This window comes from Pleurodeles waltl, chromosome 9 (assembly GCF_031143425.1).
Source record: "Pleurodeles waltl isolate 20211129_DDA chromosome 9, aPleWal1.hap1.20221129, whole genome shotgun sequence".
Classification (NCBI taxonomy): Eukaryota; Metazoa; Chordata; class Amphibia; order Caudata; family Salamandridae; genus Pleurodeles; species Pleurodeles waltl.
This window is the reverse complement of record NC_090448.1, coordinates 711,377,159-711,395,186: the sequence shown is the minus strand read 5'-3', so window position 1 is coordinate 711,395,186 and position 18,028 is coordinate 711,377,159.

The following is an 18,028-nucleotide window of genomic DNA, read 5'->3' as shown; positions in this document are numbered from 1 at the left end:
CAAGAGACAGGGAGCAGGTGTACAGGAACAGAAAAAGTTACCATTCAATGAACATCCAGGTGGTGTGTTTGGCTGACCAGTACATCTCGCATGTAAATGCCAAATTCCCAGGGTCAGTGCATGACGCCTACATCCTGAGGAATAGCAGCATCCCTTACGTGATGGAACAGCTAGAGAGACACCGTGTATGGCTATTGGGGGACTCTGGGTACCCCAACCTGTCGTGGCTACTGACCCCAGTAAGGAATCCCCGGACCAGGGCAGAGGAACGGTACAATGAGGCCCATGGGCGTACTAGGAGGGTGATCGAACGCACCTTTGGCCTCCTAAAGGCCAGGTTTCGGTGCCTGCATATGACAGGTGGATCCCTAATGTACTCACCTAAGAAGGTGTGTCACATCATCGTGGCCTGCTGCATGCTTCACAACCTGGCTTTGCGCCGCCAGGTGCCTTTCCTGCAGGAGGATGGTCGAGACGGTGGTGTTGTGGCAGCGGTGGAACCTGAGGAGAGTGACGAGGAGGAAGACGACGGGGCTGAAACAGACAACAGGGACAGAATCATTGAACAGTACTTCCAATAGGACACAGGTAACAATTCAAAGATTATTTAGTAAATGTGAACTACTCTCCTGCATCTCTGCTGCCTGTCTATTTGCCCCAGTGTATGATGACTGAGTTGTGGCTTTTCCCTCCCTATTTCAGATCTGGGGTCCCCACTACGAGTCCTGTGCTTCGTTTCCCCATGGACTACAGCTTTGTGGCAGCTGTTTGTTGACTTCACTATGTACAAGGACATATTTGCACTGTCATGTCAATTACAAAATTTTGAAATCACAGCCAGACTCCAGATAGTTTTGTGCTAAATAGGTGTTTATTTAAGTGCTCAAAATGGGATGGGTGGTTTCAAGTGGGTGGGGGCTATGGTGAAGGAATGTCCATGGCAGAGTCCAGAGTAACAGTCACACAGGTGCATTGTCCAGAGGCCTGTGGAGAGATGGAGCATGGGCAGTTCAAGGATGGACAGGGTGACAATGTGGGACAGTGGGATGACATCAGGTGGTATCCTTTGCTGGCGGGGGTCTTGACATCCTACTCTGTCTTCTTGCGAGATCTCAGGGCCCTCTTGCTGGGTGGTTCTTCTCCTGCAGGAGGTGGGGGTCTGGTGGGCTGCTGCTGTGCGGGGGCCTCCTGTCCACTAGCGCCGGCGGAGGTGGTTGGCTGTTCTTGGTCCAGGCTAGTGGCAGGGGCCCTTTGGTGTTGTTGAGTGTCCGTCCTGGTGTTGATGAGGTCCTGCAGCAGCCCTACCATGGTAACCAGGGTGGAGGTGAGGGCTCTGATGTCCTCCCTGTACCCCCGATAGTGTTCCTCCTGCAGTACCTGGATCTCCTGGAACCGGGCCAGTACCGTCGCCATCGTCTCCTGGGAGCGGTTGTATGCTCCCATGATGGTGGTGAGGGCCTCGTGGAGAGTGGGTTCCCTGGGCCCGTCCCCCCCCTGTCGCACAGCTGCCCTCCGAGTTGCCCTGTTTCCCTGGGCCTCTGCCCCCTGGCCGGTGTGCCCACTACCACTGCCCCCAGGTCCCTGTTGTTGTTGGGGTGGTGGGTTATCCTGGGTGCCCTGTAGTGGTAGACACACCGCAGATTGACGCGCCATGGAGACAGAGGCATGGGCCCGCTGGGTGGGAGCTGTGCCGGTGTTCCCAGAGGGGTTTGGGTCTGTAGTGGCCTGGGCCTGTGTGAGGGGAACCGACTGTCCAGAGGTCCCCGATGGTCCGGGCTGGTCATCGGTGTCCAGGTCAACAGAGCTGCTGTCATCGCTGACGGCCTCTTGGGTGGGGGGTGTGGAGAATTCTGGGCCCTCCGCGGCGGTGTGTTGACGGTCGGGTCCTGCAGGGGTATAGAGGTATGGTTATAGTTTCAATGTATGGCATATGGGTGTATCTGTGGGTTCCCGTGTCCCCAAGTGCTGGCATTCGTGTGTGGGGGATTTGGTGAGGGTGGCTTGTGGGGGGGATGTGTATATGCATTGGGCATGCTTTGGTGATGGGTGTCCATGCTTAGTGGACGCATGCAGGCCTAGGTTTTTGGATGTGTGGGTTGTGATGGTGAGACATTGGCAGGGAATAGGTGTGCTGGGGGTGGGGCTGAGGATGGTGGTGGGGGTGAGGATGGTGGTGGGGGTGAGGGTGGGGGTGAGGATGGGGGTGGGGGTGAGGGTGGGGTTCGAGGATGGGGGTGAGGGTTGGGGTATGATTTGGCATGCAGGTGGGGGGGAGGCAGTAGTGAAGCTTCAACTTACCAGTATCCATTCCTCCGCCGACTCCTGCGAGGCCGTCAGGATGCAGGATGTTCAAGACTTCCTCCTCCCATGTTGTAAATTGTGGGGGTTGAGGTGGGGGTCCTCCGCCAGTCTTCTGCACGGCGATGTTGTGCCTGGATACCATGGAACGCACCTTCCCCCGTAGGTCGTTCCATCGCTTCCTGATGTCTTCCCGATTTCTGGGGTGCTGTCCCACAGCGTTGACCCTGTCGACAATCCTCTGCCATAGCTCCGTCCTCCGGGCAATGCTGGTGTATTGGATCTGTGTGCCGAACAGCTGGGGCTCTACCCGAACGATTTCCTCCACCATGACCCTGAGTTCTTCGTCTGAGAAGCGGGGGTGTCTTTGGGGTGCCATGGGGTGGTGTGTATGATGTGTGGGGTGGAGTATGTGTAGTTAAGTGTGTTGAGTGTGGTGGTGTGTGTTGTTTTGTGTGTGGATAGTGTGTGGGTGATGGTGTTGAGTGGCTGTGGCTGCTAGTTTGTGGATGGTGGTGTCTCGCTCTGGCCTTCTTTCAGAATTTTTGGTCGTAGGGGTTTGTGGGTGATGTGGGTGTGTGTTTTATATTGTATTGTGTGTGTGGGAGTGGTGTGTGTATGTGTATCAGGTGTGTGGAATTCAAATCGGCCAATGTGGCTGAGTTTTGTTCGTTTGTGTGTATTCTGAACGCGGCGGTGTGTCCCGCCAATGGAATACCGCGTTTGAAAGACCGCCGCGTGGATTCGTGGGTCGTAATGGCATGGGCGTATTTCTGTTGGCGTGACGGTGGAGGTTTTGTCACCTCCACTTTTCCGCCGACCGCTGGTCTGGCGGTCTGTTGTGGCTGTCGGATTTTCAGAGGTTTGCCTTCTGAGGGTCAGAATGACCGTGGCGGGTTTTCGCGACCGCGGCGGGATTATGGAGGATTTCTGACCGGCGGTAGGCGCCTTTTACCGCCGAGGTCAGAATGACCACCTTTGTCAGTTAATTATGTAGATCTAATAAGACTAGGACATTATCCGAAATTTAGAACTGAATTTGTCTCTGCATTAGTTAAATTTCTCTAAGCCTTTTACTAACAATAATATATTTGATTCAGGGTTGTGTATTATGTGTTAGGATATGTTCTCTGGTTTTGAGATTAAAGATTCTCCTGGAATCAATTGACCACCCTCCTTGAAAAACTCTCTTAAATATTTCTGCATGTAATTGGAGACACATCTCCACTTAAAGTTCTGTCTGGAACTGGTTGAACACTTGATTACAGTACCCACCCACACTAATTCTATCTTTGGAATGGAATGCAAAATCATCTTATACAAATTAAAGTTTCAAAAAGGGGAGTCAGAACTATCGGATCCACATGCATTCAAGAAACAGAAGGGTATCTTCAAACTTAAGATCAATAAATACCCATCCACCATCCAAATCAGTTTCATGTGAGATAGCATCTAATCCTAAACTTTTATGACAGAGTATTGCCCCTACTTTTTTACAATTAGTTTTGTTTTTTGTTTGTTGGAAAGATGAGTCTCTTGTTAAAACACAATTTACCACTTTAATCTAGCTGGATGAGAGCGAAGTCTGTCTTTTGCCTGGGTTTTTCATATCCTTGACATTCCAAGTCATCATATCTAAATTACATAAAAACAAGCAGCAGACCATGCAGTAACCCCCCCCCCCTACATTGCAATCAGTAAGTACTTGTAGGAAAGTACCATCTTCCTTGGCATGTTAACCCAATTTTTCACATGTATTGTCAGTATGTTTTGCCTGTCTCACTGGGATCCTGCTGGTCAGGACCCCAATGCTCATAGTCTGTGGCCTAATGTGTATGCCTGTGTGGTGCCTAACTGTGTCACTGAGGCTCTGTTAACCAGATCCCCAGTTCTTATGCTCTCTCAGCTTTTAAATTTGTCACTGTAGGCCAGTGACTTCATTTACCAATTTCAATTGGCATACAGGACCCCCCCTTATAAGTCCCTAGTATTTGGTACCTAGGTACCCAGGGCATTGGATTCCAGGAGATCCATATGGGCTGCAGCATTTCTTTTGCCACCCATAGGGAGCTCAGACAAACCCTTACACAGGACTGCCACTTTAGCCTGTGTGAAATAGTGCACACACTATTTCACAGCCATTTTCACTGCACTTAAGTAACTTATAAGTCACCTATATGTCTAACCTTCACTTGCTGAAGATTAGGTGCAAAGTTACTAAGAGTGAGGGCACCCTTGCACTAGCAAAGGTTCCCCCACATAGTTCACAGCCATTTCCCCGGACTTTGTGAGTGTGGGACGCCATTACACACGTCCACTACATATAGGTCAATACCTATACGTAGCTTCACAATGGTAACTCCGAATATGGCCATGTAACAGGTCTAAGATCATGGAATTATCCCCCCATTCCAAATCTGGTACTGGGGAGCCAATTCCATGCATCCTTGGGGCTCCACCATGGGCTCCCGGTACTGCCAAGCCAGCTCTCTGAGGCTTGCACTGCAGCTACAGTTGCTGCCACCTCACAGACAGGGTTCTGCCCTTCTGGGTTCTGCCAGCCCAGTCCCAGGATGGCAGAACAAAGCATTTCCTCGGAGAGCAGGGTGTTACGCCCTCTACCTTTGGAAATAGGTGTTACAGGCTGGGGAGGGTTTTTTCTGACCTGTTGATGTTGGCTTTTGAAATCTGAGCACTTTACCACTGGTACCCAGTGCTAAAGTGCAAATGCTCTCTGTGTAAATTGTATTGTTGATTGGTGTATCCATGATTGGCATATTTGAATTACTAGTAAGTCCCAAGTAAAGTGCACTAGAAGTGCCAGGGCCTGTAAATCAAATACTACTTGTGGGCCTGCAGCACTGGTTGTGCCACCCACATAAGTAGCTCTGCAATCATATCTCACCATTGCAGTGTCTGTGTGTGCAGTTTTAACTGTAAATTTGACTTGGCAAGTGAATCCACTTGCCAAGCCTAAACCTTCCCTTTTCTTACATGTCAGACACCCCTAAGGTAGTAACTATGTATAGGTACACTGTTCCACAAAGAAAAAGAAGAAGGAAGCAGGGAAGCACCTGTACTCTCAGGAGCGCGAGCCCTCATGCATCACTAAGGATGACTGGCATCATCATCGGGAATCGCTCCTCACTAGGCCGGCACTGCAATGCCTAGTGGGCACCCCGTAATGGGGGCTCTCTGCCGAGTTCTGAGATAGTGACTGAAAAATTCAAAAGTCCACAACAAAGGTGCTAAAAGTCACCATCGAAAAGAAAAGAGGGATTTAAAATTGGTTAGTCATCCATAAACTTCATCATTTAATCGGTCAAATATAGTAAGGATGAAGACCAAGGTTAAAAACAATTTTGAAAGTAGAGTTGAGGATTATGCTCACACAGCTTTAAAAAAAAAAAAAAAAAAAATTAGAGTGTCCTAAAAATTATAAGGCACTTCTATGATCTGGTCGACATGTTTCGCGTCTATTGGTCTATACCGATCCCCTAAGGTAGGCCCTAGGTAGCCCCAAGGACAGTGTGTAGTATATGGTTAAGGTAGGACATATAGGCCCTCATTACAACCCTGGCGGTCGGTGTTGAAGCGGCGGTAATACCGCAAACAATCCGGCGGATTATTTTTTTTTAATCATGACCATGGCGGAAACCGCCAACATAGACAGCCACTTTAACACTCCGACCGCCACAGCTGTAGAAACAAACACCGGGGCCGTAACCGCCAACAGACAGGCGTAAGACAAAGTACCGCCCACCGTATCACAACAGGCCTATCTGCCACCTTTTCCAGGGCGGAACCAACGCGAACAAAAACACGGCGGAAACAGTACACAGAAGGGAAAACACTCACCTCTCCACACCCCACGAGGAACCAGGATGCCATGCAGATACTGCTGATGCTGGTCTTCCTTCTCTTCTATCAGCAGCACCAAAGACAGTGATGATGACCACGGTGAGTACTGCAACTACAACACAGGTGAGGGAGGAGGGAAAAGAGAGTGACACACACACGCAACACTCAACACCCCCACCCCACCCTCACCCACAACACCATACACACAAATATATGCAGCAACATTACATATACACCCCCCGCCCCCTGGAAGAACGCAAGGACAAAAGGAAATGATTTGAACGAATGTAATCATGTGAAAGCTCATTATCAAAGTTCAAAATCCAGTAAATACAATTATGTAACCCAACTACACAAGTCTGGATAGTGCACCAATCATTGTCCATAGACCACTGGGCCCAAAATGCATGGGTGAAGCCCACACTAGATACCTGACTGGAAATGGAGAGAGCACTGCAGGGGTATCAGATCAAAATGAAACAGGTACCTCAGGGAGAGGGGGAGTGGGGGCTCCTCAGCCAGATGAATGCACAACGCCACTGCTGCATGAGGGGGCTCCATGCCCATTGCTGTATCCTGGGGAGTGCAAAGCCACAGTCTCTCAAGTCTCTCCAGTGGGTGGTTTGCCCACTGCTTTATCCTGGGGAGTGCAAAGCCACAGTCTCTCAAGTCACTCCAGTGGGTGGGTTGCCCACTGCTTTAGCCTGGGGAGTGCAAACCATAGTCTCTCAAGTGGATAACAGTCTCCACTGGTTCTGGAGGGAGCCTGGTGCCTAGAGTGTTTCATCCTGCTAAGGACTGAGGTAGTGGATGGGATACTCCACTGGTTCTGGAGGGGGCATGGTGCCCAGAGTGCTTCATCCTGCCAAGGACTGAGGTAGTTTTGCGTCATCGAAGCTGCCCAGGGTCTTGGAACTCTCCTCTAGCCTCGGAGGACTGACCACTGGAGATGGTAGGCATGTCAGCGGTGGTGCCACTGCCCGAGGACGTCGCTGGGCCGCTGGTGGTGCTTGCGGCGGTGTTTGTGGCAGTGGTGCTTGCGGTGGTGTCTATTGTGGCATGCTGGCAGCGGGGTCTGTGGCAGGGGGGCTGGTGGCAGTGCACGGGTCAGCACCTGCTGAGGGAGAAGGCAGGATGTCTCCTTCAGCCTCGGACGGCTGCCCACCAGGGAAGAGGCTGGGGACTGTCGCAGCCGCTGTAGACATGCCGGAGGCGGTGCAGGTGGCGGTGCAGCTCGCGGTGTGCGCTGCCGTATAGTTTAGGGTGGACGTGGACAGAAGGTGTGACACTGGTCCCTCATTCAGTGCCACCATGCCCTCTCCTGACCTGCTCTTCTGTTTTTGGCCCTTCCCCACCTTTGATGGTGGCGCAGTCGTCTTGCCACTATCCCCTTCGTTTTCGCTGAGCCCTTGGTGGCTGGTAGTTTCGGCTTCTCCCTCCGGGATGTGGGCACCTTTTTCAGCTTGGCATGCGGCGGAATGTCCTTGCCCTTGCTACGTGGCACACTGGCAGCCCTGATGGGTGGCGCACTCCATGACCCCACAGTTGCTGGCAGCACTGTGCCTGGGGATGTGGTGGCTGAGGTGCTGGGCTGGGACCTGGAAAGCCTGGCCCTAGGGGAAGGACGGGGGGAGGTGAAGGGAAGAGGTCAAGGTTTGCCAGGAAAAGTTTTTTAGACACACTGGGACGGGTAGATGGAGGGGGTTTGGGAGTGGAGGAAGAGGTAGTGGTTGTAGGAGGTGTACGTCTGCTGAATTTGGGTGAAGGTGCATGGGCTGGAGACTGTTGTGAGGTGGATGGCTGTTGGGTGGGTGCGTGCCTGCGTTTGTGTACTTTGGGAGGAGGGCTCGCAGACATACTGGTAGAGGACACTGTGGATGTGGATGTGTGAATGGTAGTGGGGGTGGTGATTGCGCGTGAGCGGTGTGTGGTGATGGGCATGCTGGTGATGGAGGTAGTGGCTGAGGATGTAGTGCATGCAGGTGTGAGTGGAGGAGGAGGGAGACGTGGAGGAGGGGGACACAGTGGAGGAAGTTGATGTTGGTATGTGTGCATGGGTATGGTGCTTCTGTGAGTGCCTGTGGGATGTGTGGTGCTTATGTTTGCCTGAGCCACTCTTGTGTGTTGATGTGTGTGCATGCTGGTCTGATGGTGTGCTTGGTATAGGCAGAGGTACTGGGGATTGGGTCTGGGTGGAGGAGGTTGGAGGGGGAGGCTGTACACAGGGACAATGGCTGCCATCAGTGCTGAGGCCAGAGCCTGAAATGCTCTCTGTTGGGCTGCCTGGCCAGAATGAATGCCCTCCAGGTATGCATGTGTTTGTTGCAAATGCCTCTCAACACCCTGGATGGCATTCAGAATGGTAGACTGCCCAACAGTGAGGTCAAAAGCCTCCTCACTGAGGGCAGTAGGGATGACTGGGGCAGGGCCTGAGGTGCCTGGGGCGGAGGAGATGCTCACCCGACTGGGTGAGCAGGCACGGGACAGACGCTGAGGGGTTGCTGGTAGGTTGGTGCTGGTAGTGGGGGTGGCGGCTGTACCTGTTGATGCGGTGGGCACAGAGGGGCCCACCACCACAAGGGAGCTCCCATCAGAGGAGGAGTCGCTGGTCTCTGCTCCTATCTCCGTTGTGGAGCTCCCCTCACCCTCCGTCCCACTGGTGGCTTCAGACTCCGTAGCTTCACCCTCCAGGGCCAAGTGGGATGCAGCTCCCTCCTGCTCCGGTGCCAATGCTCCCCTGCCTGATGATGCTATTGCACAGAAGAACAGGGAGACCACAAAAAGGGGGGGGAGACAGAAGAAAGACATGTTCAGTGCATGCAACACCACTACCGTTGGCGGACACAACAGACAGTGAGCAGCCCTCTGCACTACGCCATGCACTTATAGTTCCTAGATTTTTCACATGGCCATGGGGTACGAGGCCTAAGCCCAATTGCTGCACACCTGGAAGTCACAGGAGCCTGACTAGGTATAGATGGCTCTTAACACTAGTGGGGTTGGGGTGCCACATAACCTGCCTCACAAGGGACCATGCCTGCCAAGATCGCCCTGGTCTAGGGGAACCCACTGCCCACCTCCCCCGCAGACATCTCGTAATGCGCGCAGAGTCAGCTGAAGGAGAGTGTACTCACCCCCTTGTGGCTGCTGTGATGCCCTCAAGCGCCCATCCAACTCCCGATAGGCCACCGCCAGGATCCTGAACATCAGGGGGGCCATGGTGCGATAGGCACCCCTTCCACGTTGGAAGGCCATCCCCAGCTGGGCCTCCGCCGTCTTCTTGCTCCAGCGGTGCAGGTCCTCCCATCTTTTACAGCAGTGGGTGCTCCGTCTGTGGTAGACCCCCAGGGTCCAGATATCCTTGGCGATGGCACGCCAAATAGCCTTCTTCTGGTGGGCGCTGACCTAGAGGAATGATACAGGGGAAAAGGACATTACTCACCCGACTGGACTGTCATACTCATTGCCCACAGTTCCCACCCATGCCATGACGCAGATACACTCAGCATCAACACATGTAGGCCTCAGCCACCCACCATGTTACTTCCAGCCACACCACTCAAAGCAGGCATTGCCCATTCAGCATGCTCACAGTGTACTCACCTGTTTGTCTGGAGGACCGTACAGTTGCGTGTACTTTAGGAGGACCCCATCCACTAGTTTCTCCAACTCCTCCGAAGTGAAGTCAGGGGCCCTTTCCCCAGACACTGTAGCCATCGTCGCTTCCAGACAGAGGTCACAGCAGCACTTGCAGTGTAGGTCCTCTCCTGTTAAAGGTCAGACAGAAAATGGTGGTCACGTCCGCGGTGGTGTGTACCATCACCGCCGGCGTACATCGTCATTGGCTCCTCGGACCCATAGGGCCCAATGTTAACCAATGCTGAATTGCGCTGAGGTCTTCGACCACCCACCGCGACGGTTTACCTCGTCAGCGCACTTACCTCATATCCCCTTGTCCCACCTTACAGGTCAGGCAGCAGCCATTGCAGGGGGCCACATGGCATTATTAATAACTGCGTCACACCTATCTAGGCCTGGAATACACACAGTTACAGGCACATTGCGGATTAATAAATTTTCAGCAAATTACATTTTGTGATACTTCAGTGTTGGCTGACTCTCTGGTCGCTGTTCTCCTCCATAGGGCACGTCTGCTGGGGCAGGTGATGAGATGGCGGCATCCTCCTGTGTACAGACCCCTGGTGGACCTGTCGACAATGGAAGAGTCACGTACAGACTTGATCATGCAACAATCCAGGAACTTTGTGCCCAGTTGGAGCCAGACCTGATGTCAGCAATCCGCCATCCCACAGGGATACCCCCTCTAGTGCAGGTCCTGTCAGTACTCAATTTCCTGGCAAGTAGTTCCTTTCAAACAACAGTGGCCTTGTTGTCCAGAGTGTTGTCTGCCCTGCTGAAACACATGCGCAGCTACATCGTGTTCCCTCAGGTGGAGGATTTGCCCACGGTGAAAGGTGACTTCTATGCCCTGGGACATATCCCAAACATCGTTGGTGCCATTGATGGGACACATGTGGCATTAGTACCCCCACGCAGGAGTGAACAGATGTACAGAAACTGGAAGAGCTACCATTCGATGAATGTGCAGATGGTGTGTTTGGCAGACCAGTACATCTCCCATGTGAATGCCAAGTTTCCTGGCTCAGTGCATGACGCTTACATTTTGAGGAATAGCAGCATCCTTTATGTGATGGGGCAACTCCAGAGGCACCGTTTGTGGCTAATAGGTGAGGCCAAGGACCCAATACAGTGTGACTAGGTGTCTGGGTTTGTCCCTATGGTTTAGTGTGTGTCTAACAGTTGTCCCTCGATATTTGCAGGTGACTCTGGTTACCCCTACCTGTCATGGCTACTGACCCCAGTGAGGAATCCCAGGATAAGGGCAGAGGAATGCTACAATGAGGCACATGGGCAAACTAGGAGGGTGATCGAACACACCTTCGGCCTCCTGAATGCCAGATTCCGGTGCCTCCATATGACAGGTGGGTCTCTATACTACTCACCAAAGAAGGTGTGCCAGATCATCGTGGCCTGCTGTATGCTGCACAACCTAGCTTTGCGACGGCAGGTGCCTTTTCTGCAGGAGGATGGGCCAGATGGTGGTCTTGTGGCAGCTGTGGAGCCTGTGGACAGTGAAGAAGAGGAGGCAGAAGAAGAGGATATCGACAACAGAAACAACATCATCATGCACTACTTCCAGTGAGACACAGATAAGAAGATGTCACTGCCTCCCACATCTCATACTATTGTTTGAGCTAGCATAAGTCTGTCATTTTCACTCAGTGTATGGACACTGACTTGTCACTTTGCCTTTCCATTTCACAGATGTGGCTCCCACTTTGGGCCCTCTGCTATGCTTCTTCCTGGCCTACAGCTGTGTTACATTGGTATATGCACAAGTAAATTGACATTGCTATATTCCATGGTTATTGCAATTACACATTTGTGAAAGCACAGACTGACTCCAGATTGTTTTGTGATTGAAGTGTGTTTATTTCTGTGCTAATAAGGGGAGGGGGTTGTAAAATGGGCTGGGGGGATGGTGGAGGAATGTCCATTGCAGAGTCCAGTCTATTTGTTTCACAGGTGCATTGTCCAAAGGGGCATAGGAATTGGAGCAATGGCAGTTGAAGGATGGACAGGGTGACAAAGTGGGACAGAAGGGTGACATTCAGGGGGGTCTCATTTCCTGGCAGGGGTCTTGGTAATGTTCTCTGTCTTGTTCCTGGATCTCAGGGACCGTTTGCGGGTGGTTCTCCATCTGCAGGGGGTGGGGTGCTGATGTCGTGTTCCTGTGGCGGTGCCTCCTGTCCACTAGCGCTGGCGGAGGTGGAGGGCTGTTCATCGTCCAGGCTACTGTCAGGGGCCCCTTGTTGTGCCACTGTGTCCCTCCTGGTGTTGACAAGGTCTTGTAGCACCCGTGCAATGGTGACCAGAGTGTTGTTAACGGACTTCAAGTCCTCCCTGATCCCAAGGTAGTGTTCCTCCTGCAGCCGCTGGGTCTCCTGAAACTTGGCCAGTACCGTTGCCATTGTCTCCTGGGAATGATAGTAAGCTCCAGTGATGTTGGAGAGGGCCTCGTGGAGAGTGGGTTCCCTGGGCCTGTCCTCCCCCTGTCGCACAACAGTCCTCCCAGCTTCCCTGTTGTCCTGTGCCTCTGTCCCTTGAACCGTGTGCCCACTGCCCCCAGGTCCCTTATCGTCCTGTGTTAGTGGGGTTGCCTGGGTTCCCTGTAGCGGTGGACACACCGCTGATTGACGAGTCCTGGGGACAGAGGGATGGGCCCGCTGGGTGGGTGCTGTGCTGGTGTTTCCTGAGGGGGAGGCTCTGCGGTGACTTGTGACTGTGTCAGGGGAACCGACTGTCCCGAGGTACCTGATAGGCCAGGCTGGTCATCTAGATCCAGTTGTGCAGAGCTGCTGTAATCACTGTGAGCCTCGTCTGAGGGGGGACTGGATATGTCTGGCAACTCCTGTCCGGTGATGTTGGCTAGGGGTCCTGTAGGGGTGTAAAAGCATTTTTATTGCATCTGTGTGTGCCATCGTGTGCAATGGGTGAGTGACCCTCTACTGCAGTGCTTGCATTCTTGGCTTGGTTCTTGTGTGATAGTTGGTTGGGGGTCTGTGTAGGTATCTGTACTGGACATGCTTTGGTGATGGGTGTCCATGCATTGGTGTTACATGCAGGGCTTGTTTTTGGGATGTGTGGGTTGTGTTGGTGGGGTATCTGTGGGTTGTTGGGGTGATGGGTGTGAGGGTAAGGGTGGGGTATGTGATGGCATGCAGGTAGGGTGGGGGATAAAGTAGTAAAGATTTGCCTTACCAGAGTCCAGTCCTCCTGCTACTCCTGCGAAGCCTTCAGGATGCAGAATTGCCAAGACTTGCTCCTCCCATGTTGTTAGTTGTGGGGGTGGAGGTGGGGGTCCACCGCCAGTCCTCTGTACTGCAATCTGGTGTCTGAAGACCACGGAACGCACCTTCCCCGTAGGTCTTCCCACCTCTTCCGGATGTCATCCTGTGTTCTTGGATGCTGTCTCACTGCGTTGACCCTGTCGACAATTCTCCACCATATCTCCATCTTCCTTGCAATGGATGTCTTCTGTACCTGTGATCCGAATAGCTGTGGCTCTACCCGGACGATTTCCTCCACCATGACCCTGAGCTCCTCCTCAGAGAACCTGGGGTGTCGTTGAGGTGCCATGATGTGGTGTGGGTGATGTGTGAGGTGGTGTCTGTTGTGATGTGTGAGGGGATGTGTTGGTGGGTGTTGTTTGAGGTGCGTGGATGTTGTGTAAGTGATGGTGTTGTGTGTCTGTGGATGCTGCTGTTGTTTAAGGTAGTGTATCTCTCTGGCCTGCTTTACATTTCTGGTTGTAAGGGTTTGTGGGTAATGTGTGTGTGTGTTTTATAGTGTTGTGGTTGTATGGGTGTGGTGTTCGTATGTGTATCAGGTGTGTGTATTTCGAATTGTCCAATGTGGTGGAGTTTTGTAAGTGTGTGTGTATTTTGAGCGCAGTGGTGTGTACTGCCAATGGTTTACCGCGGTTGAAATTCCGCTGCGTTGATTTGTGGGTCGTGATAGTGTGGGCGTATTCTTGTTGGCGTGACGGTGTCGGTTTTGTTATTGACAGTTTATCACTGACCTTTGGTGTGGCAGACTTGTGTGGATGTCTGTATTGTGGCGGATTCCGAGCTGTGGATCGTAATACCTGTAGTGGAACTCTGCGGCCGCAGTGGTATGTTGGCGGTCTTCTGCACGGCGGTAAGCGGGATTTGCCGCCAGAGTTGTAATGAGGGTCATAGTAATGTGTTTTATGTGTCCTGACAGTGAAATATTGCTAAATTCGTTTTTCACTGTTGCAAGGCCTGTCCCTCTCATAGGTTAACATGGGGGCTACCTTTAAATCTGATTAAAGTGTAGATTCCCTTTGGGAGCGGATGGACATGTGAAGTTTGGGGTCTCTGAGCTCATACTTTAAAAATACATCTTTTAGTAAAGTTGATTTTAAGATTCTGTGTTTGAAAATGCCACTTTTAAAAAGTGAGCATTTTCTTGCTTATACTATTTCTGTGACTGCCTATTTGTGGATTCCCTGTCTGGGTCAGTTTGACAGTTGGGCTGGTTGCACATCACACTAGACAGTGACACAAAGGGAGTTGGGGTGTAGCCGGCATATCCTGATGAGCCATCTGTGCTAGGAAGTAGGGGAGAAGTGGCCCTTTACACCTGAAAGGGCTGTGCCTGCCCTCACACAATGCAGTATATTTGGATGATATTGCTGTTTTTAGCTCCACCTGGGATGATCACCTGGTCCACCTCTGGAAAGCTTTGGAGGCCCTGGAAAAGGCAGCCCTAACTGTCAAGGCCTCAAAGTGCCAGATAGGGCAGGGGAAAGTGGTTTATCTGGGCCACCTGGTAGGTGGGGAACAGATTGCACCACTTCAGGGGAAGATTCAGACCATTATGGACTGGGCTTCCCCTACAACTCAGACCCAAGTCAGAGCCTTCTTAGGTCTCACTGGGTATGACAGGAGGTTCATTAAGAACTATGGCCCCATTGCAGCACCTCTTAATGACCTCACCAGTAAGAAAATGCCTAGAAAGGTTTTGTGGACAGCTAGCTGTCAAAAAGCTTTCGAGGATGTAGGAAGGTAGCCTCTTTCTAGCCTTGTTACCCCCACTTCTGGCCTGTTTGTGAGTATATGTCAGGGTGTTTTTACTGTCTCACTGGGATCCTGCTAGCCAGGGCCCAGTGCTTACAGTGAAAACCCTATGTTGTCAGTGTGTTTGATATGTGTCACTGGGATCCTGCTAGCCAGGACCCCAGTGCTCATAAATTTGTGGCCTATATGTGTTCCCTGTGTGGTGCCTAACTGTATCATTGAGGCTCTGCTAACCAGAACCTCAGTGTTTATGCTCTCTCTGCTTTTAAAATTGTCACAGCAGGCTAGTGATTAATTTTACCAATTCTCATTGGCACACTGGAACACCCTTATAATTCCCTTGTATATGGTACCTAGGTACCCAGGGTATTGGGGTTCCAGGAGATCCCTATGGGCTGCAGCATTTCTTTTGCCACCCATAGGGAGCTCTGACAATTCCTACACAGGACTGCCACTGCAGCCTGAGTGAAATAACGTCCACGTTATTTCACAACCATTTTACACTGCACTTAAGTAACTTATAAGTAACCTATATGTCTAACCCTCACTTGGTGAAGGTTAGGTGCAAAGTTACTTAGGGCCAGATGTAGCATTTTCCGATTTTGCGAATCGGAAATTGCGAGTCTGTGCGACTCGCAATTTCCGATTCGCAAAATTGGATGCAGAACGGTGCCTCAGACACCGTCTGCGAGTCGCTATGGGGTCGCAAAGACCCACCTCATTAATATTAATTAGGTGGGTTGCATTTTGCGACCCCATAGCGAGTCCCTGCACTCACAGGGATGGTGGCCAGCTGAAGACAGCAGATCTCCATGTCTGTGACTGCTTTTTAAATAAAGCAGTTTTTTTTTTATTTTGCAGCCCGTTTTCCTTAAAATGAAAAAAAATAATGAAACCATTTGGACCTTCCCTTTTGCGAATGGGTTACCACCAGTGTGACACTGGTGGTAACTGCGAATTGCTTTGCGACCGCATTCGCGGTCACAAAGCAATTTAGCATAGCGATGCGAATCGCAAATAGGAAGGGGACACCCCTTCCTATTTGCGAGTCGCATTCACAATTTGCGAGTCGGTACTGACTCGCAAATTGTGAATGAGCATCGCAAACGGCATTTTGCATGGCGCAAACTGCGATTTTCGCAGTTTGCACCATGCAAAATGCTTGCTACATCTGGCCCTTAGTGTGTGGGCACCCTGGCACTAGCCAAGGTGCCCCCACATTGGTCAGGGCAAATTCCCCGGACTTTGTGAGTGCAGGGACACCATTACAAGCGTGCACTACATATAGGTCAATACCTATATGTAGCGTTACAATGGTAACTCCAAACATGGCCATGAAACATGTCTAGGATCATGGAATTGTCACCCCAATACCATTCTGGTATTGGGGGGACAACTCCATGCATCCCAGGGTCTTCAGCATAGAGCCCGGGTATTGCCAAACTAACTTTCCGGGGTCTCCACTGCAGCTACTGCTGCTGCTAACCCCTCAGTCAGGTTTCTGCCCCCCTGAGGCCTGGGCAGCCTGGTCCCAGGAAGGCAGAACAAAGGATTTCCTCTGAGAGAGGGTGTTACACCCTCTCCCTTTGGAAATAGGTGTGCAGGGCCTGAGAGGAGTAGCCTCTCTTGGCCTCTGGAAATGCTTTGAAGGGCACAGATGGGGCCCTCTCTGCATAAGCCAGTCTACACTGGTTCAGGGATCCCCCCAGTCCTGCTCTGGCACGAACCTGGACAAAGAAAAGAGGAGTTACCACTCCCCTGACCAGCACCTCCCAGGGGTGGTGCCCAGAGCTCCTCCAGTGTGTCCCAGACCTCTGCCATCTTGGATGCAGAGGTGTGAGGGCACAATGGACAGCTCTGAGTGGCCAGTGCCAGCAGGTGACGTCAGAGACCCCTCCTGATAGGTGCTTACCTTTCTCTGTAGCCAATCCTCCTCTGTGGGCTATTTAGGGTCTCTCCTGTGGGCATCTCACCAGATAACGAATGCAAGAGCTCACCAGATTTCCTCTGCACTTCCCTCTTTGACTTCTGCCAAGGATCTCTGATTGCTCCAGGACGCCTGCATAACCGCAATAAAGTAGCAAGAAGACTACCAGCAACATTGTAGCACCTCATCCTGCCGGCTTTCTCGACTGTTTCCTGGTGGTGCATGCTCTGAGGGCTGTCTGCCTTCACCCTGCACTGGAAGCCAAGAAGAAATCTACTGTGGGTCGACGGAATCTTCCCCCTGCTAACGCAGGCACCAAATGTCTGCATCACCGGTCCTCTGGGTCCCCTCTCATCCTGACGAGTGTGGTCCCTGGAACACAGGAGCTGGGTCCAAGTGTCTCCCACAGTCCAGTGGCCCTTCTGTCCAAATTTGGTGGAGGTAAGTCCTTACCTCCCCACGCCAGACAGTAATCCTGTGTACTGCGTGAACTGCAGCTGCTCGGGCTTCTGTGCACTTTTCCAAGACTTCTTGGTGCACAGCCTAGCCCATGTCCCCAGCACTCCGTCCTGCATTGCCCAACTCGCTGAGTTGGACTCCCACGTCGTGGGACCCTCCTTCGTGATTCTGAGTCGACCCCTATCCTCAGATCTTCTGAGTGCCTGTTCCGGTACTTCTGTGGGAGCACCCCCTCTGTCTCCTCCTCCAAGGGGCGAACTCCTTGTCCTTCCTGGGCCCCAGCAGCACCCAAAATCCTCAACTGTGACTCTTGCAGCTAGCAAGGCTTGTTTCCGGTCTTTCTGCGTGGAAACAACTCTGCGTCCTCCAGCACGCCGTGGGACATGTTCTGACCAAAGGAGAAGTTCCTGGCACCTTCCGTTATTGCAGAATCTTTGGCTTCTTCCACCCGGAGGCAGCCCTTTTGCACCTTCATCTGGGGTTTAGGGCCAGATGTAGGAAGCCTTTTGCATGTCGCAAACTGCGAAAAATGCAGTTTGCGACATGCAAAAGGCCTAACGTGATGCACATCCTCAAATTGCGAGTCGGTACCGACTCGCAATTTGAGGATGCGACTCGCAAATAGGGAGGGGTGTTCCCTTCCTATTTGCGACCGCATCGCCATGCTGTGTTGCTTTGGGACCGCGAATGAGGTCGCAAACCAACTCGCAGTTACCACCCACTTGAAGTGGGTGGTAACTCATTCGCAAAAGGCAAGGGGTCCCCATGGAACCCCTTCCCCTTTGTGAATGCCGAAAAA